The sequence below is a fragment of the Oreochromis aureus genome, linkage group 14, assembly GCF_013358895.1.
Source record: "Oreochromis aureus strain Israel breed Guangdong linkage group 14, ZZ_aureus, whole genome shotgun sequence".
Taxonomy (NCBI): domain Eukaryota; kingdom Metazoa; phylum Chordata; class Actinopteri; order Cichliformes; family Cichlidae; genus Oreochromis; species Oreochromis aureus.
Window position 1 is genome coordinate 29,912,994 of NC_052955.1, and position 20,193 is coordinate 29,933,186.

The 20,193-nt window shown below is 40.5% G+C and overlaps 1 pseudogene; it reads left to right on the forward strand.

The window, feature by feature from the left end:
• The first annotated feature begins 7,505 nt into the window (after positions 1 to 7,505).
• Positions 7,506 to 19,900, forward strand: LOC116329728 (annotated as a pseudogene).
• Positions 19,901 to 20,193: the final 293 nt, after the last annotated feature.

The window sequence follows — 20,193 nt, forward strand, 5'->3', positions numbered from 1 at the left end:
AAGGTGACATTAAGACCTAAGACAGGACGGATTGAACCTTTTTCCGTAAAAAGATTCACTCTGTTTTTAATCATAATATTGATAAAGATCTATAATTCTGCTTACCTGGTTGATAAAGTTACTAAAATGATTCCCTCTTTACTGTCATTTGTCCTTTAGAGAGAAGATGAGAAGAGTGAACGTCAGCAAGAATGAACAAAGTGGTAAGTAGTAAATAGTGTTTAAGGTTGTTTCTAAAATATCCCAAATATTTGAAACTCGTCGAGGTTTTAACTTTCATTCTTTCTTTTCTGCCTCTTGTTTCTAAATGTCAGGAAAAAGAGCCAAGCTGAGAAGAAACACCACACAGAAGATTTTCCCTCATTAAAATGGTAAATATATTCATCTTGTTATGACGTTTGCTCACAATAACCAGGAGTGTTCCCGTTGTTCTGAAGTGATTCACTCTCATTTGGTGTTATTTGGTGTTTGTCTTTGAAAGGAGAGGAGCAGTAACGACACTGGGAGACAAACAACAGGATGATCCAAAGACAACTGAGAGTGTTCAGAGCAGCGTGAACGGCAGTGACCTCAGAGCAAGACAGTCCTCGGGCCTTTGTGGTTCCCTCCAGGTACTCCAGCTTCATCCCACAGTCCAGAGAGATGCAGTTAGGTTGAATGTGAGTGTGAATGGTTGTCTGTTTCTCTGTGTTAGACTGGCCACCTGTCCAGGTTGTACCCCCACCTCTGGCCCCATAACAGCTGGGATGGCTCCAATCTTGAATTGGATAAGCTGAAGAAATGGATGGAAGGATGATCCAAAGAGAAACATCAAAGGCCCTCTCACCAGCTTTCATTTATTAAATTTGTCTTTACTGAACGATTTCTGGTGTGTATTTGCATTGATACTCAGACAACAGCCCCTCTTTCTGTTTGTGCTAGAAGATTCAGACAAACACATATTACATATATAGATTGTTATGATATGACTCAGTTTCACATTTAATGCTATATGATAATGATAAGGTCCAGTTTAATAGTATTGCTAGTGTCTAATGAAATGAACACGTGATTTTCAGATCCAGCAAAGTGAATATTTGGAAAGGTTTAATGAGTCATCAGGTATTTCACTACAAAGATGATGTGATTAAAGGTTCTCGTACATGCAGGTCAGAAGTTTTGCTCCATCCTGGATGTTAAATGCTGATCAATGTTTACACATATCTGCACATTTCCAACAGCTCATTTCACAGGTCATCAGTCTCCTGACTGCATATGCAGAGTTTTATCATCACCTGTTCATGGCAGACAAACATAATTATGAATTCTTGTTTTAGTTCCATTCAGTCACTCAACATCAGGTGTCTGCCTGTCCTGAGCTGTGAGAACTACAGTGAGTTCCTTTCCTCTTTAGCTTAGTATTAATAAACCAGGTTGTAGGTGGGCACCTGCATCCCCGTCTATGGACAGATCATAACTGCCTGGTTTTACACAGAGAAATCACTTGTTGTCAGAAGTGATGAAAGTGTTGAAGCACTCTGTGTCACAGGAGAAGTCATTCATGATGAGAACTGTGGATGACAAATCACATGATTGGATCCTAGTTCAAAGTACGCTTTCTTGAGTCCTACAAGAACATAAAGTACAATTAAAATTAAAAACTACCTGAGATGAGTTTGGAAAATAATTCAGATTTTAAGTCTGAAAATATCTTTACTTCTTTTAGCATGCAGTTAGCAAAGGTGAAACTTTTCCACATGGGGATGGAGATTTTTACAGTTTGAAATAACTGGGATGCTGGCTGTTGTTTAATGTGTTTATTAAAAGTCAAGAAGCATATTTTATTGTTTATTGGTGAAAATAATGGATTGTTGTTCATTTGTTTAATGGAAAGACTGAAAGTGTGGCCTGGTGTTGACTTACATTTATTCAAAGTGATGAAGTACCAACAGATACTAAAAGTCACAGGCTGAAACACGTCAACTGCTTTATTATTTCTAGTTATAAATAAACTGTAAGAGCAATGTGCAGCAACAAAGAAAACATCCCTTAAATAAAACAGTACCTAGTTCATATGTTTTAAGTTCTAACTACTAAATAAAATACAAAAAATATCAGAGAAATGCTTCAGTATTGTATAGGTGCAATAAGGGAACATGATTTGTAAATCAGTCGAATAATTAAGTAGAATAATTTGTTCTGAAAACTGTAAAAATGTGTAAACGCTTTGGTAAAAATAGGAAGAACTACATTTAAAAACGAATGATTGGAATCCAAACATTTTTGTTTTTCCTCAATACTCCATCCTCCTCTTAACATTTTTGTTTTCCAGCTTTTTAGAGGAAAATGATTTATTACATCACTGCAAGAAATCTGATGGCCAACTTTGTTGTTAATACTAATTAGTGTCAGTCCACTCAGTCTTTCTTGTGCCGTGGAAGGTCTGTGGTAGTTGTTTAAGTACACAGTGAAGGGCAGATGATGCTGCCGTCTCCCTGTCAGCTGTGTCCTCTCATCTTCAGGAGTCTGGACTCGTGAGCGAACGTGTCAAATAAGAACTAGCAAGTATGCATGTACGATCTCTTTACTTGGTACTGAGAGATGCCATCTAAAGGAATCGACTCTGGACTAAAGCAGCGCTTTTAACCGTTTCATTGTTAGCCCCGCCCCCTAACTCTGATGGGTGAGGTTGACAGATGAAATAAATTCATTATGCAGTGCATCACAGTAACCATGGAAAAAATAATAATTGCTTCTAAAAATAAATGAGTTGGTTTTAAATGAATTAAAATTTTAATTATATATTTAATACTTTTATTTCCAGTTTAACTCATGAAATTTAATGAATTTAATGATGCACTCATTATTCTTATTATTTAATGATTGTTTATTTATTTTAGCATTCTTGGCACTCCATAAATTACATGCTCAACTACTTGCTTGGAGGTGTTTTTTTTAACAGTTATTTGTAAAGGAGAGTGTTTAGATTTTACTCTAAACTGTGAATGACTCAAACCCAGCCATTGTCTGGGTCTGTATTTTGCTCTGAACACTAATGCTTTGGTCAAATATATGCTGATGCTGGTCTCAGCTCCTGCGTCTCCCACAATAGGAGCTGCTACAAGTTCAAGGTAAAAGGCTCAGTAACCTGTTGGGCTTGGAACCTTTCTTGCTTTGCCTTTAACTCAGCTTTTTTCTGACCGACTAGTGTCTGGTTAGGTTCATTCGGACATTGAGCAGCAATAGGCTTCTTCACCACATCTAAAGGAGAATCACACTTTTGGCATACAGGGAACCTTAATAGGTCTCCTGGCACTGCTATTTCTTGCCATTAAGTAATCTTTGACATCACTGTTATTCTCTTTAGGACAGTTTTAGTAGCTTAGACAACTCTCTTAGTTGAAGTTTAACAGAAATGTTTAACAAAGACAAGAAGAAATTCTTGTCTCTGTTTTAACGCTGCACTAAGCTCACTGTCAGTAGGAGGATTCTTGGACCTTTGGCTCAGTTTGTCTACTTGCTTTGCAAGCTCATCCACTCTCCTTTCAAGCTTAGATGCCTCGCTCTGTTTTGTAGTCTGTATTGGAACAGGCTCATCGTCATAGGAGGGTACATCAAAAATGGAGTGGGCATGTACAGCTGCTTTTGTAGAACCAAGATATTTTAGCCTAGCTTTGCAGATCTAGCACCTTCCTCAGTTCTTAACACGTGGAGGACTTCTGAAAATGCTGATGGACTGTTTTTTTTTTTTGTTTTTTTTGTTCTCTAGCTGGAGAGCTATGAGGAGACTCATCCCAGCAGCCTCTATTGAACTGTCTGAGCAGGTGTTTGCTCAAGGTTTCAACAGAGACTGCCCCTCTAGAAATAGCTCGAGTGAGGAGGCTATGGAGTGTGTTCAAATATGCTGAGGACTTTTCTCCACTATTCTGATTGGAGCTGAGAAAGGCTGCAAATAACTCTTCTCCGTTCTCTACAACACTAAAATCAGAATCACGCTGCCTAAAATAAGCTCTGACAGGTGAGCTCACATCAAAACACTTAACGATATTTGCTGCTGCACTGGGCAAAGTTTCAGTAATGTTCCTAACCTTTAGTGCATCATTAAAGGAGGAATCAGAGGAGAAGATCCACTTGTGTGCGCCATGTTTCATAGTCTACCTCTCTAGTGGGCCTAGGAGTGCGGCCAGAGAAGGTGCGCAGTCTGGTTTGTGTAGACCACGAGGTTGTTGTCTCATTTCTGATAACATGCTCAACAACAAGCTTCTGAATCTGAGGTTGGTTAAGAAGACTGATCAATATTAACAGGGTTCACCACAGCACTAACAAACGCACTGTGGGTCTGTGTACAATCAGTAGGTTCATCATGATCACTAGCTACAGTGTCATGGAGAGATATGTCACCATCCTGGGCTGTGTGTCAGGAGTCTCAGAGTAATGTTGAGCTTCTTTGACCTCACTCTGAATAACACTCAAGAAACCTGCTTTAACACTACTTCCAACAGCCGTCAGTTCTTCTAAGTATCTGCATGCTAACTCCTTGCCTACTTCTTCCTGAGCAACATCTCAAATGGTTTTGAGATGGTCGCTGGATTCAAGGATGCACACCGAGGCAGGTTGGCTCAAATATTAATACAATTTTATTTGTAATTATAGAAGTAAAATAAAGAATAAAGCAGTAAGAAAATTGAATGTAGCGTTGTTGTTGACAGTGTCCTAAATTACAATAAAACAATCATTGAACTAGGACTTACCAGCAGCCGTGGACCCAAAAGAAAATCACACGGAAATATCACTACAGCCTGCACCCAGTGCTGAACAAAAAAGTGTGAAAACGACCCACCACCTGAAGTCCTAGGGCCACTGGCACGTCCTCTGTTCACTGAAAATAAAAGCACAAGACACAGCACATTAAAAGAATTTAAAAAAAGGACACTGAGCCCAAGGTCGCTGCATATGGGGAGGAAAATCAAAATCAGTCTTTTCGATCTTTAATAAAACAGAAAAAACATGCGTGCGCACACAGAGCGCAGACTTATACTCTTATAGTGACCGGTGCAATCCCTGCAATCAACGTACAGGTGGGTTCCCAGTTTATCCAGTTACGTAACGACGAAGAGGGAGGAGAGAACGAGGGCGATAGAGCAAGTGAGAGAGAGAGAGAAGGACATAAGGGCGAGTAGCCCATCCGGCCACACTAGGTTATACCATTGTGATAACACCCTTGGATAAGGGAAGGATGTGGGAGGGCGGTTCTATCCCTTTTTATTTGTTTTGTCTGTCCTTTCTTCAAATATTTTTATTGTGAAGCACAAGTAAAGATTACAAGTTGCCTGACGCCGCTTCATTTTTATACGCTTATCACCAAGAAGGAAGGGGAAAAAACACAAAACACACAACCAAGACAGTAAAAATACAACAGAGACAACTATTTGAAATGCAACAACAAAGTATTAAAAAACATGAACTACATTTAAAATCCTATAAATGAAACAATATCTAGTTAAAAAGTTCTCTATGTGAAAATAACTGAAAATTCCAAAACAGAACAAATAAAATAAAGAAATGTCCAACAAATACTTCAATATTGTCAATGAACAGAGGAAAAATAAAGGAACTTAATTTAAAAATCAGATACAAAGTTGAATCATTTGTTTTAAAAACTGTGCAAAACATTAATCCCCCAGTTTATAAACTTTAAGGACCGTGGAAAAGTCAAAGTCTGAAAAGGTATATCACTGTCTTATTTTACATTTATATTATCACAATTGTAGAAATTTAGAAGAAGATTTTCAAGTGTTCTGTTTCATTTGATTGTCTTTGCTTTGGTGAATCAGCCCAACAGTGAAGTTTGGGCCACCACTCTGACTCTGATCTGGCTTCATGGTTTGGTTTAAGGATGGATGCAAAGAGCGAGTGGGAGCTTCTGGCTGTGAAGGCTGCCTCATGGCTCCAAGCTCAGAATGGTAGAAACTACTGTTATGATAGTAACAGATAACATGCTAAAATCAACTTTTCCCTATATTCATTCTTATAATCATTGTGTGTTCTGTGATTTTTAGCACCGTGTGTGTCAGAGTGTGTGGAAGCTGGAAATGTCCTGTTGGGTTGCAGCGTGAAGAAAGAAGCTCTGGGACTCTGAGTGTTTTCTTAAAGTGGATTGGTGAACAGAAGCATTTCTACTTGCACCATACTGCCTTTGACTAAGTGCTGCCTTTTATAATTTTTATAAAATCAGAATTACTTTTGGATTATAAACTGTTGTTTTAAATTTGAACCCAATTTGGCTTTAATGCTGTAAAAGTGTTTTCAGAATTATCTGAATACTCATAATACACAGTAAAGATTGGACAGCTACTGTGTGTGTGTGTGTGTGTATGTGTGTGAGTGTGTGTATGTGTGTCTGTGTGTGTGTGTGTGTGTGTGTGTGTGTGTGTGTGTGTGTGTGTGTGTGTGTGTGTGTGTGTGTGTGTGTCCTTCTTTTTCTCTGCCACTAGATGGTGATGATGTTCATACTTTGTGACTTTTGACCTGTTTCACAAACCAAAGCCAATTTCAGGAGTCATTCCACTTTCTTCAGTTCAGGATGCTCATGAGACAGTGAAAGGAACTAAACAGCTAATATAACAGGTTCATTCCAGCTTCGAGGCAGTTTTGTCAATAAAATGCTTGTATTCTGCTAATGTTTGCTGATCATTCCTTAAAGGTCCCACAGCAGCACACGATCCTTCAGTTTCTAAAGAATAAGTAAGACACAATCTAAAAATGGAACTATATTTACTGTCTCAGCTGCTTTCTAACGCTTTCAAACAGCAAGACTTGGTTCACTGCATTTTTGTCTTTAAGAGGAGACATTTAGGGAATAGTGCTGTGTTGACTCGCTCTTGAACAAACAATAAACAATCCACTTTCCAAGAATAGCTCAATTTGATCATTTTTCTGCACGAGTCAATAATCTGAAGCACTCATACCTCGTATGGACAGATATTTGTGAAAAGTTAACCCACAGGAACCTATGCCATCTACAAAATTATACCATACCATAAAATAGAAAGAAAAAAAAAAACAGCCTCATATCTTGATATTGCCTGTTCTATCAGATCCAAGACGGGTGCACTATGAAGGAAAAATATATTTGATGGGGATAGTTTTAGTGTCAGATGAAAGCGATACAGTCCAAAGCTTCAGCTTCAACATAATACATAATACATCTACCCAGCATAATACACTCATCACCAAAAGGAAATGACTGTGATTAGATTGGATGTGACTTGAATGAAAACTGTGCTTGTTCCATTCTGGTAGATGCAGCGTTTTTTTGAGAACAGCAAAATACAAATACAGTATAATTTTACAAGTGCGAGAGTTTCTACCGTTTCAGATATATATATATTTTTTTAAAATGACATCCTAATTTGTAAAAGAAAACACAAAGTTTGGACCGATCTCAAACCGCAGCGTAAAGCTCCACCCACCCGGTGCTCTCTTACTAAAGAATCGAGCACACCCGCAAGTCATCCTGTTTCGGGAAAGTCGCTGTGTGGGCTGAAGCGCTTCGTGCTTGCAGAATATTCTCCACGTATTTACAAGACAGGACTCCAGTGAAGCGACACAGTTCTTACAGTCTGTTCTTAGAGGTAAGTTCCCAGTGTGCGTTTGTTTAAGCAGCTCAACAGCTCACTGACATGACAACTTTAACATGTATGACAACAATCTGGGTGCTGTCACAGTGAAGTTCTCTACGAGCTGTGTTTCTGTTATAAAATGAAATAGATCCATGTGGTGATGAGACATTTGTGCTGTTTTTAAACTCCGTGCCGCAGACCACAGGAAAGTGAAAGTCATGCTTGGAGGGGCGTGGCACTGGTCGCACTGTCAGCCGTATCCATAAGAATAATAGTGATCATCATCATCATCATCACCACCGTCACTATGTCCAATCTAGTACTACTAATGATACTAATCCATCGATCCGTCCATCTCTTCTCTTCCGCTTATTCAATTCCGGGTATGACACCTCGCAGGTTTGTCGCAGGGCTGCAGATAATCATTGACACTGACTAACCTAACCCCACTAACTGGTTGTCTCCTTGTGCAAGGAAGCTGTTGAGAACCCACGCAGACACGAGAGAATGCAAACTCAATCACAAGGGCCGTGGCCAGATGGTGGATTCAAACCTAGGATATTCTTCCTGTGTGGATAGTAGTAATAATAGTAATAATATTATTATATGAATAGTAAAGATAACCACATTCATTGATGTGATTACATTATCTGATGAGTTTCATGGGGAAGATTGTACAGCAGCTATAAAAGTGTTTGCATCACCATTTCCTTAAATGTTTTTGTTTCACAGGTGCGATGATGAACTGTTGTGGTCTGCTAACACTCCAGAAGGAACCAGGTACTAATAGAAAATTAAGAGACTGTATTCACTAGAGCCTCACTTCATTATTAAAATCTTCATGTATACTTATTTCTTAAAACAGTTTGATGTGGCTACAATGTGAAATTTCTGACTAGAATATATGGGCTGTGTTTGTATCATAATTCTGTTTCTCTGTCAGTTCCTCTGAAGAGCATTGAGGTGGAGCTGGAGGTGAGGGACCATGTGGCTACAGTGGTCTCCACTCTGAACTACGAGAACAAGGAGGACAAACCATTAGAGGCTGTTTTTGTCTTCCCTCTGCCTGGAGATGCTGCTGTCTGTCATTTCAGTGCTCAGATTGGACAGACACAGATTGTAGCTGAGGTGAAGGAGAAACAGAAGGTGAGCTGGACAGTAAATATAACCTGATTATAAGTGAGATTCAAAATAAACACAGTGAATGTCACTGACATGTGTCACCTGTGCTTCAGGCTCGTGAGGAGTATGATGATGCTCTGAGCTCCGGTCAGCAGGCCTCCCTATTGGAGGAGAGTGATGAGAGTCCAGATATATTCTCTCTGCGTGTGGGCAGTCTGCCTCCAGGAGAGCGCCTCCATCAGGTTGGAGTACGTCATTGAGCTGGCTGTGCAGGCTGATGATGGTCTGAGGTTCTGTCTGCCTGCTGTGCTCAACCCTCGATACCAACCTCAGGGTAGGAAAATCATCCAACACTTATTAATTTAGTTTGTTTATCACAAAACAATCATGCTTGTAACAAGCATGAGTCGCAGTGAGTCCCACAGTGATTTGCAGCTTTCTCATGTTAACTCCAGGTAGTGAAGGTGCAGGTTTCAGGTGACTTCTGTTCCAGCCTCTCTGGTCCCCTACAGTCTGTCTTTTTCTGCCCGAGTGTCCTCTCCTCGTCCAATCTCTAAATTAGAGTCCAACTGTTCCTGGACCTCTGCAGTACCTCAACACTGATCAAACCCAGGCCACGGTAGGTAGAGTGCTGATGTGTCTGCTGTGTGTGGTTGTTACTTATTACTGAGGAATAAATATGAATGTGTTTGTGGTGTGCAGGTCAAGCTGGCTGCAGGACACAAGTTTGACAGAGATGTTGAACTGCTGATTTATTACAAAGACGCCCACCAGCCCACTGCTGTGGTGGAGGCAGGACAGGCCTCTGCTGAGCCGGGTGAGTAACATTAGTGTTGTTATTAGCTTTTTAGTAAAAATATCATTATCCATATTCTTCAGCTCAAGAGTTATAGTTCTGATCAGAAACACTGGTTGTGGGCATGACTGTCATGGTAATCTTGGACTTTTAATGATCTTTGAACTGTTTTTTTTCCAGAGTGGATTTATTGTCCAGCATAGATCTTTAATGAATTTGAAAAATAAGAATTGTTAAGCTTGCATAAGTTTGAATATATTTTGGATTTTCTCTAATCCATACATGGTTCAAAGTTTACAGTGGTCTAAAAAAGTATTTGCCCTCTTCCTGATTTCACAGTTGTTTTTAGATGTTTGTCACACTTTCAGCTCATCAAACTAATTTAAATATTAGACAAAGATAACACAAGTAAACACAAAATTCAGTTTCTAAATGAACGTGTTTTATATGAAAAAATCCAAACCTACATCATCCTGTGTGATAAAGTGATTGACTGACTTTTTCAGGTCATGTCACAGCATCTCAATCAGATTTATGTCAGGACTTTGACTAGGCCACTCCAGAGTCTTCATTTTGTTTTTCTTAAGCCATTCAGAGGTGGACTTGCTGTTGTGTTTTGGATCATGAACAGATGTCCAGACGTTCTCCTTCAGGATGTTTTAGTAGAATTCATGGTTCCATTTACCACAGTGAGCCTTTGTGTTGTTTTTTGTCAGCAGTGGTTTTCTCCTTGAACTTTCCTGTGAATGCCATTTTTGACCAGTTTCTTTTTCTATTGTTGAATCTTGAACTCTGAACTTAACTGAGACATGAGACAACTATGAATTCAGGAAGGGGAAAAACACTCTTTCTTACCACTGTACATACAGCTTAAGTGCATACAATCACTTAAATCTTTTACTGAGTGGTGCTTAAGGTTCTGCGATGTCTTTTAACTTGACAAAGCCAAGGCCTGTTACCTTCCCATTTGTGATCATGATTGATTACAACTGGTTGTTACTCTTTGTCATCATGCAAGTTCTTTGTTGTGACAGCACTCATTGGACTGACCAATACTCATAACAATGGGAAAAATCAAAGAAAGTCAGTGAAAATCTAAGGAGGAGAATTTTAGATTTACATAAGCTAAACAGCTACAAAGATTATCAAGCTCAAACAACTGCATGTGAGCATGTATGTATGTAAACGTTTGTTTTTGGTTTTTTTGGATGTGTCATCACCTTAATAAGTTTGTAAAGAAGACCCAAACTCTCAATTTTAAGAAATTGGTTAGGATCTTCAGGAACAACCCAAGTATCAGTAATTCTCAAACGTGACATGAACTTTAAACTGCTGGAACACCAGTGTTACTGTACTGGGCGTCAGTGTCCACACTGGGCGTCCGTGTCCACAGTGAAGCGACTTTTTCATCGCTGTGGACTGAGAGGGTGCTGACCAAAGAAGAAGCCCCTTACACTTGACCGAAATTTGCAGCTGGCCACGTGGACAAAGCAAATACCTTCCAGAGAGTTACGGTCAGATGAGAGAAGGATTGAGCTATTGGGCCATAATGATAAGAGGTATTGGAGAAGTAAAGGAGAGGCTTTCAAACTTGAGAACATTGTACCAGCTGTCAAGCATGGCGGTGGTAACATCATGCTTAAACTGGTCATATCTGAGCCTGTTTGCATCATTTTGACCCTGTGTGAATGAGAGAAAATCAAACATTAAAAAAACAGTTTTTTTTAAGTCACTAAAGATGACTGTACTGTTATTTCACACTCAAAAAAACAATTCAGAGAGTCAATAAAAGCCCAGGATTACCATGACATTTATTACCATGATAAGTGAATATAAACCACAATTATAAACATGTTGGAATATATAAAAAATTTAAACTTGACATTTTTCTGTCCTTTTCGTGTGTTTCAGGCTCTCTGATGGGTGATCCAGTGGTGATGGTGAGTCTGTACCCTGAGTTCCCCCAGTCTGTGATGTCTTCAATGGCTTCAAGTGGAGAGTTTGTATTTCTATTGGATCGATCTGGAAGCATGAGTAATACTCGGATCAGCAGTGCCAAGGTATTCATAATGTGGTGTTTCATAGTGTTCCTCTCACACAGTGGCCTCATTATCTTCTCCCTCTTCCCTGAAGGATACTCTGCTCCTCCTGTTGAAGAGCTTACCAATGGGATGCTATTTCAACATTTACAGTTTTGGGTCCAGATATGAACACATTTTCTCGTGAGTGACTCAGTCCATAAAACTGTGCTTCAGTCAATGATGTCACTTGTGTGTAAGTGTGTAATAAGATATCTGCCCTAGTTACACCAGATAATGCATTTCTAGAATACTTACAGCTCATTTAGGTGAGCTGCTGTTATGTTATGGTTCTAAAAGGCAGTTTTGAAAGCGCATGAGTGAAACTCATTGAATTACAGTGTAGAATTTGGCAGTGCTAAACAGCCATCAATCACTTATTGTCAAGGCTTGCTGTGTGGCAGGTAGTGGTTGGACCCAAACACAGGACTCTAAGATGGAGTATTTAACTTACAGGCAGCAGCTTTTATTCGCTGGCAAAAGCAAACTGAGAAACACAAAACAAAAACTCAAACTAGGAAGAATGACCTAAACTGGCAGTGCATGACATAACTTAACCTGACAAAACGTAACGCATGAGGAACACAGCTAATGCAGAGGACATGACAACTAACAGAGAAAAACACAGGGCTTAAATACACCAGGGAGTAACGAAGGAATGGAAAACAGGAGGGAAGCACAGGTGGGGCTAATCCGACATAAAGAGACACAGGAAGCAAAGCAGGATACACTGACATAGGACACAGACTATCAAAGTAAAACAGGAAACATGACACATACGCAAAGACAGACTCAGAGACACGGGCTTCACACAGAGATGACTGACTGTGTAACAGAGGGAACAAGGAGACAAGGGTGATTAGACATGTGACTGGGGACTAGGACAGGCACAGAGAAAACATGGGGCAGAGACTAAACACAGACCAAGAAACATACAAAGGGAGGAAGAACTAAGATCACTAAGCACAAACGAAAGATAACCAAAACCAGGAATAACAATCAAAGAATATTAAACCAAGAACTGAAACACAAACACTGGGTCAGAGAGCCAGTACTGTGACACTTATGTGTATCTCATGGCAGTAAGAGTGTGGAGTACAGCCAGAAGACCATGGAGGAGGCTCTGAAGAAAGTTGAGGAGATGGAGGCTGATCTTGGAGGAACAGAGATCCTGGAGCCCCTCAAACATATTTACAGCCAGCCCTGCATTCAAAATCAGCCTAGACAGGTAACACACACACACACACACACACTGCATTTCGTTGCCCTGTACCTGTGACATGTGCAATGACAATAAAGTTGAATTCTATTCTATTCTATTCTATTCTATTCTACACACACACACACAGAGGTTATATAAATAAACTGACAGGTAAATTAAAGAACACTGACTATCAACATCACGGAGTGTAAGTTTGATAACATCATGGAGAAGCTCACGGCTCTCCAACGGGAGATTGAGAGACCAGTGTCGGACTGTTAGAACAGCTTTGAAATTCTCATGAGTTGTTCGCACTAAAGTAAAAACCACCATCACTTCATGCGGCTATCCCTTCGGTGCCAGCTGCGGTCTCAAGGCTGGAGCTGAACAAAAACTCCCTGATAACGGACTGTTTAGACTGTTCTTCCCATTCTATGCAAGGCCACCTGGGTTGGCTGGAAGACTGTTTACTGAGGACACTGTCTCAGCTGAACTCTGGACACACACACACACACACACACACACACACACACACACACACACAGACATATATACACATGCAGATGTACACTCATCCCCCCTCCCCTTCCAAACGCCTTCGACGCTTATTCCCTTCCGATGCTGACGGTGGATCAAGGAGACCAGCGCTTATGCTGCAGGCCCGGATGCACTGTCGACATTGGCTGTCTCTCACCTTTTACCCATCCCTGTTGCTTGTCATGTGTTTCTTTGGTGTATTAAGAGTTTTTTCATGTGCTATGTGCAGAGGTGTTTTTTCTGTTCTCAAACTGATCTCCTGTTGGAGCTCAGTCTGGGGAGGTCTTTTTCTCCTTATCTTTCCTCATGTTGTGCATTTTCCATTGTTATACCTCTCTGACCTGTCTACCCCATGTGATGTTTGTGTAATGTATGTATGGTCAGAAGGGTAAGATGGCGCTGGCGAAGGTCGGCAGCCTTAACCCAATTTCCTTCGGGGTCAACCTTCAGGATCAATAAAGTTTTATTGAATTGAACTGATCTATTCATCACGATATCTGCAGACCTTGTGGGGTGTTCTTGTTCTACCAGAAAACAAATATGATTCAAATATGGTCTCCAAATTCAACAGATGTCAATCCAGTTGAGCATCTGTGGCTTTTACCGACAAACAAGTCAGATCCCATTCCCAACTCACAGCATTTAAAAGATCTGGTGCCAGATATCACGTCACCTTCAGGGATCTAGTGGACTCAATGCCTTGATGGGTCAGGGCTATTTTGGTAGAAAAAGAGGACCAGCACAATATTAGGCAGGTGGTCATAATGTCATGTCTGATTGGTGTATATGTGTTACTTTTAGCTTGTGTAATTTGACCTTGCATGTAAACTCTGCCCTCTAGCTCTTTGTCTTTACTGATGGAGAGGTGGGGAACACCAAAGAAGTGATCGATCTGGTGAAGAAGAACTCAGGCTCCCACAGGTGAAACAGCAAAATGATGATGAGTCCAATGTTCCCTCTAAGCTGCGCACGTGCGCAATTGCGCACTGCTGGCACGGTCTCTGCGCACAGAAAATCTGTGATGCGCACAAAAAAAATTAACCTGAATTGAAATTAAAATTAATACTTTAACAATTCTGTTTTGCAGTGTTAGTCAGTGAGTGACTGGCTGCTCCCATATTGTATTAGAACGACGCCACCTTATCCCAAAGTCCAGCCAATAATGCGATTCACATTCGTATATACGCAGCTAATCAACGTCGTTGACAAGCTATGACAGCGTCCTTATGTGCCGACACCGGTTTTTTAGCTGGCAAAGCGGCGTGGCTGATGTGGAGTGAAGCCACGTTAATGACAACGTGTACAACCATTGGAGATGTGAGCAGGACAGACGGAACAATTGACGGAAAAAGTGTGGACTTTATACCAGTTTTTAAATTGTGTTGATAGGCCACGTAAAACCAGAGTTGTGATAAAAAAATATATGCAATGTTTGGTTTTCTTCCTGAATGCTGTCGTTGTTTATATTTACTGCGGGAAGAAACGGTAAAAACCGCGTTTTATAAGAAAAAAGGCTCGAAAGCACTCTCCGCCTGTGAGCAAAAACAAACTCCACCCCCCTCTCCCTTTCCTATTCGTCCAAAAAAGTACCATGTCGACCAATCAAAAAATGATATGGCAACGTGGCATCTAGTTGTTAAGAAACGGGGGGAAGTTTTAGGAGTGACGGCGGTGCTTTGATATGTGAGAGATTTGCGACGTTTAGCGCAGATCTTGTGTAGTTAGTGTGTAGTGTAGTTTTGTTGTGTGTCAGAACAATGAGGCGAGAACTGAATGTTACAGGTGTTACAGCAGTGATACATCTCCTGTTGTCAGGCCTGCAGGTATCAGGCTGTTGTTCTCCTTTATCTCATAGTGGACAGAAATTATTTTTTGGAGTGGCACAAATAATTTGTGTGGCATCAGATTTGATGTAGAACAGCTGATTGTTCTGTAAATAGTTTGAAATGTTTATTTAAAAATGCCTTGGCTGCATTAAAAAAAATAGCTGCAAAAATCTTTGTTGTTTGCCAAACTGTTACTTTTTTGAAGAAGTAACTATATAATTAATTGCCCAGCATTGGTCATTATATACTCTCTCCCAGACCACAGGCTCATAATACAAGTCAGAGCTTTTTTCAAAAAGAAAAAAAGTTGTGTTTTCAAAATTGGAGTTCAAGTTATTTTTACTTCCAATAGTGTTAACATACTACACAGGTCATGAACAGGATTTTGGATTAGATATCGGCGCGACCACAGTGCACACGTCTGATGTCGCTCACAGTGGTCCAAGGGATCGCTCAGGGAGTTTGTGTGTTCGCTCAGACACGTGAAAAATTAGAGGGAACATTGATGATGACATGTGCTGCATACCAAACCTGTGTGTTTTAAAAACAGCTGTTGTATTGCAGGTGTTTCTCTTTTGGGATTGGGGAAGGGGCCAGCTCTGCTCTCATCAATGGGATGGCCAAGGAAGGAGGAGGTCACGCTCAGTTCATCACAGGGACTGACAGGATGCAACCAAAAGTAAGACAATAAGTCATAACAATTATCATAAAAGGCAACATGGTGTTGATATTTGGACAGAAGACATAATTTCAAAAAACAGAAATGTATAATTTTTTCTAATTCTTGTTGTTGTCAGGTGATGCAGTCGCTGCGATTTGCTCTGCAGCCAGCTGTGGTCGACATCTCAGTCACATGGGATTTACCAAAGGAAGTGTCTGTCACTGTCCTCTCTCCACCAATCACAGCACTTTTCCAGGGTCAGAGGTCACTGATTTATGCCCAGCTCACTGGACAGGTAGGAGCAGCAGCCTCGTGTTGTTGTTTAGGTATTTGATGACAGTAATTAACGGGACTTCTAACACTGTAATTCTGTGTCAGAGCTCAGAGGCAGCAGAGGGCTGTGTGACGCTGAAGTACAGCCTGGCAGGTCATCCTCTGAGAACCAGCTGCACTTCAGTCTCAGACCTGCAGAGGACACTGGGTAAAACATGTTTAATGTAGAGCACAGTGCTCTGTGGGTCATGACCATGAATTGAAACTAATTGCAGCACAGTGTGTGGTTGGTAGGATGGAGAGGTGGAGCAGAATGGTTTCAGGTGCAGTGCCACCTGTGAAGAGCAGCACAGCTGTTTGTAATCTGCTGATTAACCTCTCTCTCATGTAGTCGATGTGCGGCTGGAGGCGAGAGATCAGTGTGTCACAAGCTATTGAAGTACCGGTTTTCTGATTTTCAAGAGCTAAAATCAACAAAGCTAAATCAAAAGGGCTTGAAATATTTACTCTGAACTTTTCATGATGTCTCTATGGTTATAGATGTTTTAGCATATGCTCCAATGGAACCAGTATTATTTTGGGAGATTTTAGTAAACGCCCTTTGACTGAGTGAATAACTTCCAGTATCCGACAAGATGAGAAGAAATGTAAACATACGGCACTATCAGAGGAGCTAATCGGTTCTTTTGTCAGATCACTGTACGATTCACTTGGTCCCCACTTGTCCATACAGAAAGATAAACTGAGTTGTTCCAGTCTGGACTCTAAACTGCAACTGAGGGACTGCTTTGACTGCATCAGATGCTGCCTTTTACATGTTCATCACTGTGTGACCCTCAAGAGGACACAGTGGTGTTAAAAACAGTAAAATGACTGGTAGACTAATATACTATAATAACACAGTATTAACAATGACAAGCATTAGAATTCTGTGTGTTTTCCTTCTCATTTGCAGACTAACAGTCCACAGGTTGGGTGCTCGGACTCTGATTCGTTCTCTGGAGATGGAGGAGAGAGAGCACAGAGGACAGCAAGATGGAGGAGTGAAGGAGAAGGTGGTGCAGCTCAGTGTCCAATCAGGAGTGAGCAGTTCTTTCACTGCCTTCATTGCTGTCAACAAAGACAACGGAGAGGCGATCCAAGGACCTCTTGTCCAGAGAAATATTCCAATGTTCCAACATATGGTTCCATACCTAGGTGAGTTTTTTTTTCCAAGTGTAAAATAACAATGAGGAACCCCGTCCAGTTTATTTTTATGAGGAAGTAGATGCCTACGTGCTACTGTGTTCTCCACAGAGCATTAGAAAGTAAAAAGCTGAATGGAAGTATAACTAACACACATCTGTGCCTGTCTATGATATCTGCTCTTTTCATTCAGTAATGGACAGGGATTTCTCTTTACAAGAAGGTGAGTGTGAGAGACACAAGAGGGTCTTTTAATTAGTTTTTTAATTATTATTTTGAATTTTATTAAAAACATCTTGATGCATGCTTTATCATCCAGATAAAGAAATCCCAGAAAGCTCATCAACCTCAGACCACAGGTGATACCCAGCAGAAGCTACGCAAAGTCTGTAGGGTTCAAAGAAGATACATAAACAGGTGTACCTTTAAGACCCACTATCTGTATGATCAACTCAGCCACCTATAACATCTCATAGTTTCTGGCTTTGGTCTTCAACCCGTTGGTAGACAGCTCTAAACACCACAGCCACACCGCATCCAGAACTCCTTGGATTTTGTTTAAGGTGAAAGCTGTCAATATGGAGGCACATACAAGGGTCAGTACTACAGAGGTTATAGATAAAATAAAAGTATCACGCGTTTTCTAGGTGTGTTTATAACTCTGTGTTATTGTACATATTCTGTGTTATACATCATAATCAATCCAGTCTTTTTAACTTTTTAATCTTTATAAAACTTTTTTTTTTTTTTGCAATTTCTGCTGCCCTATTGGTCTGGTCTCTCTTGAAAATCTATGAGAATGTGATATTCATAATTAAAGGATATTTAAAAGTTTACTGCCAAAAATTCTTGCACTTCATAACAGAAATGTACTAACTGGCTTGAAATAGATTGAAACTGTTATGAGATTGCTTCAGGAGCAGACATGACACCGTCTTTTAGGTTTCGCCATCACTTTGTATTATGCACAACACCACCCTCCTCTGGCTTCCACATGAACTGCACCTTAAACAGCAATTGTTCACACCAGTGACGGTTTTCTATAGTCATTGGTTCACACATATGACAGAAACAATCGTTTCAATACCGTAAATCACTTTTTGGACGGCGATCACTTTTTGGCACAACATCGGCTCTGATAACATTTAAAGCCCATTGAAAAACTATTCTTTGATGCAAAAGTCCATTATCAATTGTAATTATTAATTTATTATTTTAAATTTCAGATATCGATCTTCATTTTTGTAAACTGGTGAATTAATGATTTTTTTAAAGAATTAAAACGACAAAGTTTGGCAATATATTTTTTAAAACGGATGAATAAAACAGTAAAATAAAATGAGAAATATTTTATAAAAAAAAATATAATAATTAGACGAAATTTCTTTTAAATAAATAAAATTGATTTTCGGTGACACTGGGAGTCATGGTGATGATGACGTGTTTGAGTGCAGGTATAAAAGCAGGAGGCCAAATTGGAATTGGGTTTCACATTTGAGCGCAAACAGGAGCTTTTTCGCACTAGTGCTGTGAAAACTCGATTTTTCAAACTACAGCTAACGTTTGAAAATCTTCAAGAAGGATTTGCAAAATGACTTCTACCAACTTCAATCGCGAGATGCACCTGCTCTCCCTTTTCATTGAGGAGGTGATAGATCAACGCTATGGTGAGTACAGCAGGCTAATATGTCAGAGTGCTAGCAAACAAATACAACTTAGATTTTTGTCTTTTGTTTGAAGTAGGACTTCATGAGTGTTAACATTTAGGATGAGATGTTTCACACTTGAGTAACATCAATTTTAACACGTGCCAGTACACTATAAAGATGGCACCATGTTTTTTTTTAATTGCTGAAAAAAAAACAGTTGAATGCACGCGCCATGGAAATGACGTAAGGCATTGGAGGACGCTGACGTCAGTGCGCGGTCCCATTTTTGCATGTAGCGGGTTTGAGTTGACATGTTTGGGCTGCTGGCGCTGACTTATACATGAAAGTTTCATAGATTGTGAATGTGTAAAGCTGGAGAATGGAGTTTTAAAAGTTCACAGAGTCGCTGGCTGAGTTTGAGATTAAAACAGTGTGTGCCTGCAATAAGGAGGTGTGAGGTTTCTCACCTAAATGTAGCTGCTTTATTCTCAAGAAATTGATGCTCAACTAATATGAAAATATTACACCTTAAAAAACCTCAGTGAAAGTCCATGCAGCCTTACACCACATGAAAACTTTTACCACGTGAAAAATGTGAAGGCTTTCATAAACAATGAGTTCTGCTGGGAGCTTCTTACTGTTTGTGTGTGGAATAGCTTATGATGATGTAAAGCCATGTCTCGACAATTTAAATTCAGGCTTTAATTTGTGCGATCACATGATTAACGTGAGCGCACGCTTTGCTTTCTCGTAGCTGAGCTGGTGAGTCCAATCACTGCACCTCAGATGGTCGTCATTAACTTGAGGAACCGTCAACTGAGCAGCAGCCATCTGGACTCCATGTCCCCCCTGGTCCTCACTCTTTACCATAACCTGGTGACGGGGTCCAAGGACTTTCCTCACATATTGTTTAAAGGATTGTTCCACCGGGACCAGGTGACGACACCATTTGTCCATGTGAGGCAGAGCCAGAGAGAGACACACTCCTTCTCCTCCTACGGACTCCCCAGCTGGCATGATGCTGCCGCCTGCGGGCTCCAGCTCTCATCCACGCTTCCTGACTCCAGTTCTTCCAGAGAAAGCGGATCTTGCTGTGCTGAAGGCAGATCGGAGGAACTGCGTCCGCACCCTGACTGTCGACGGCCTCCCCGTCACCAGAGTCATCTCCACTGTTTACCGAACAGAGGACACTGAGATGACGAACCGCTGGAGAATAACAGACTACAGCGCAGACGGCAGAGTTCTCACATCGGTGCTCTGCCGT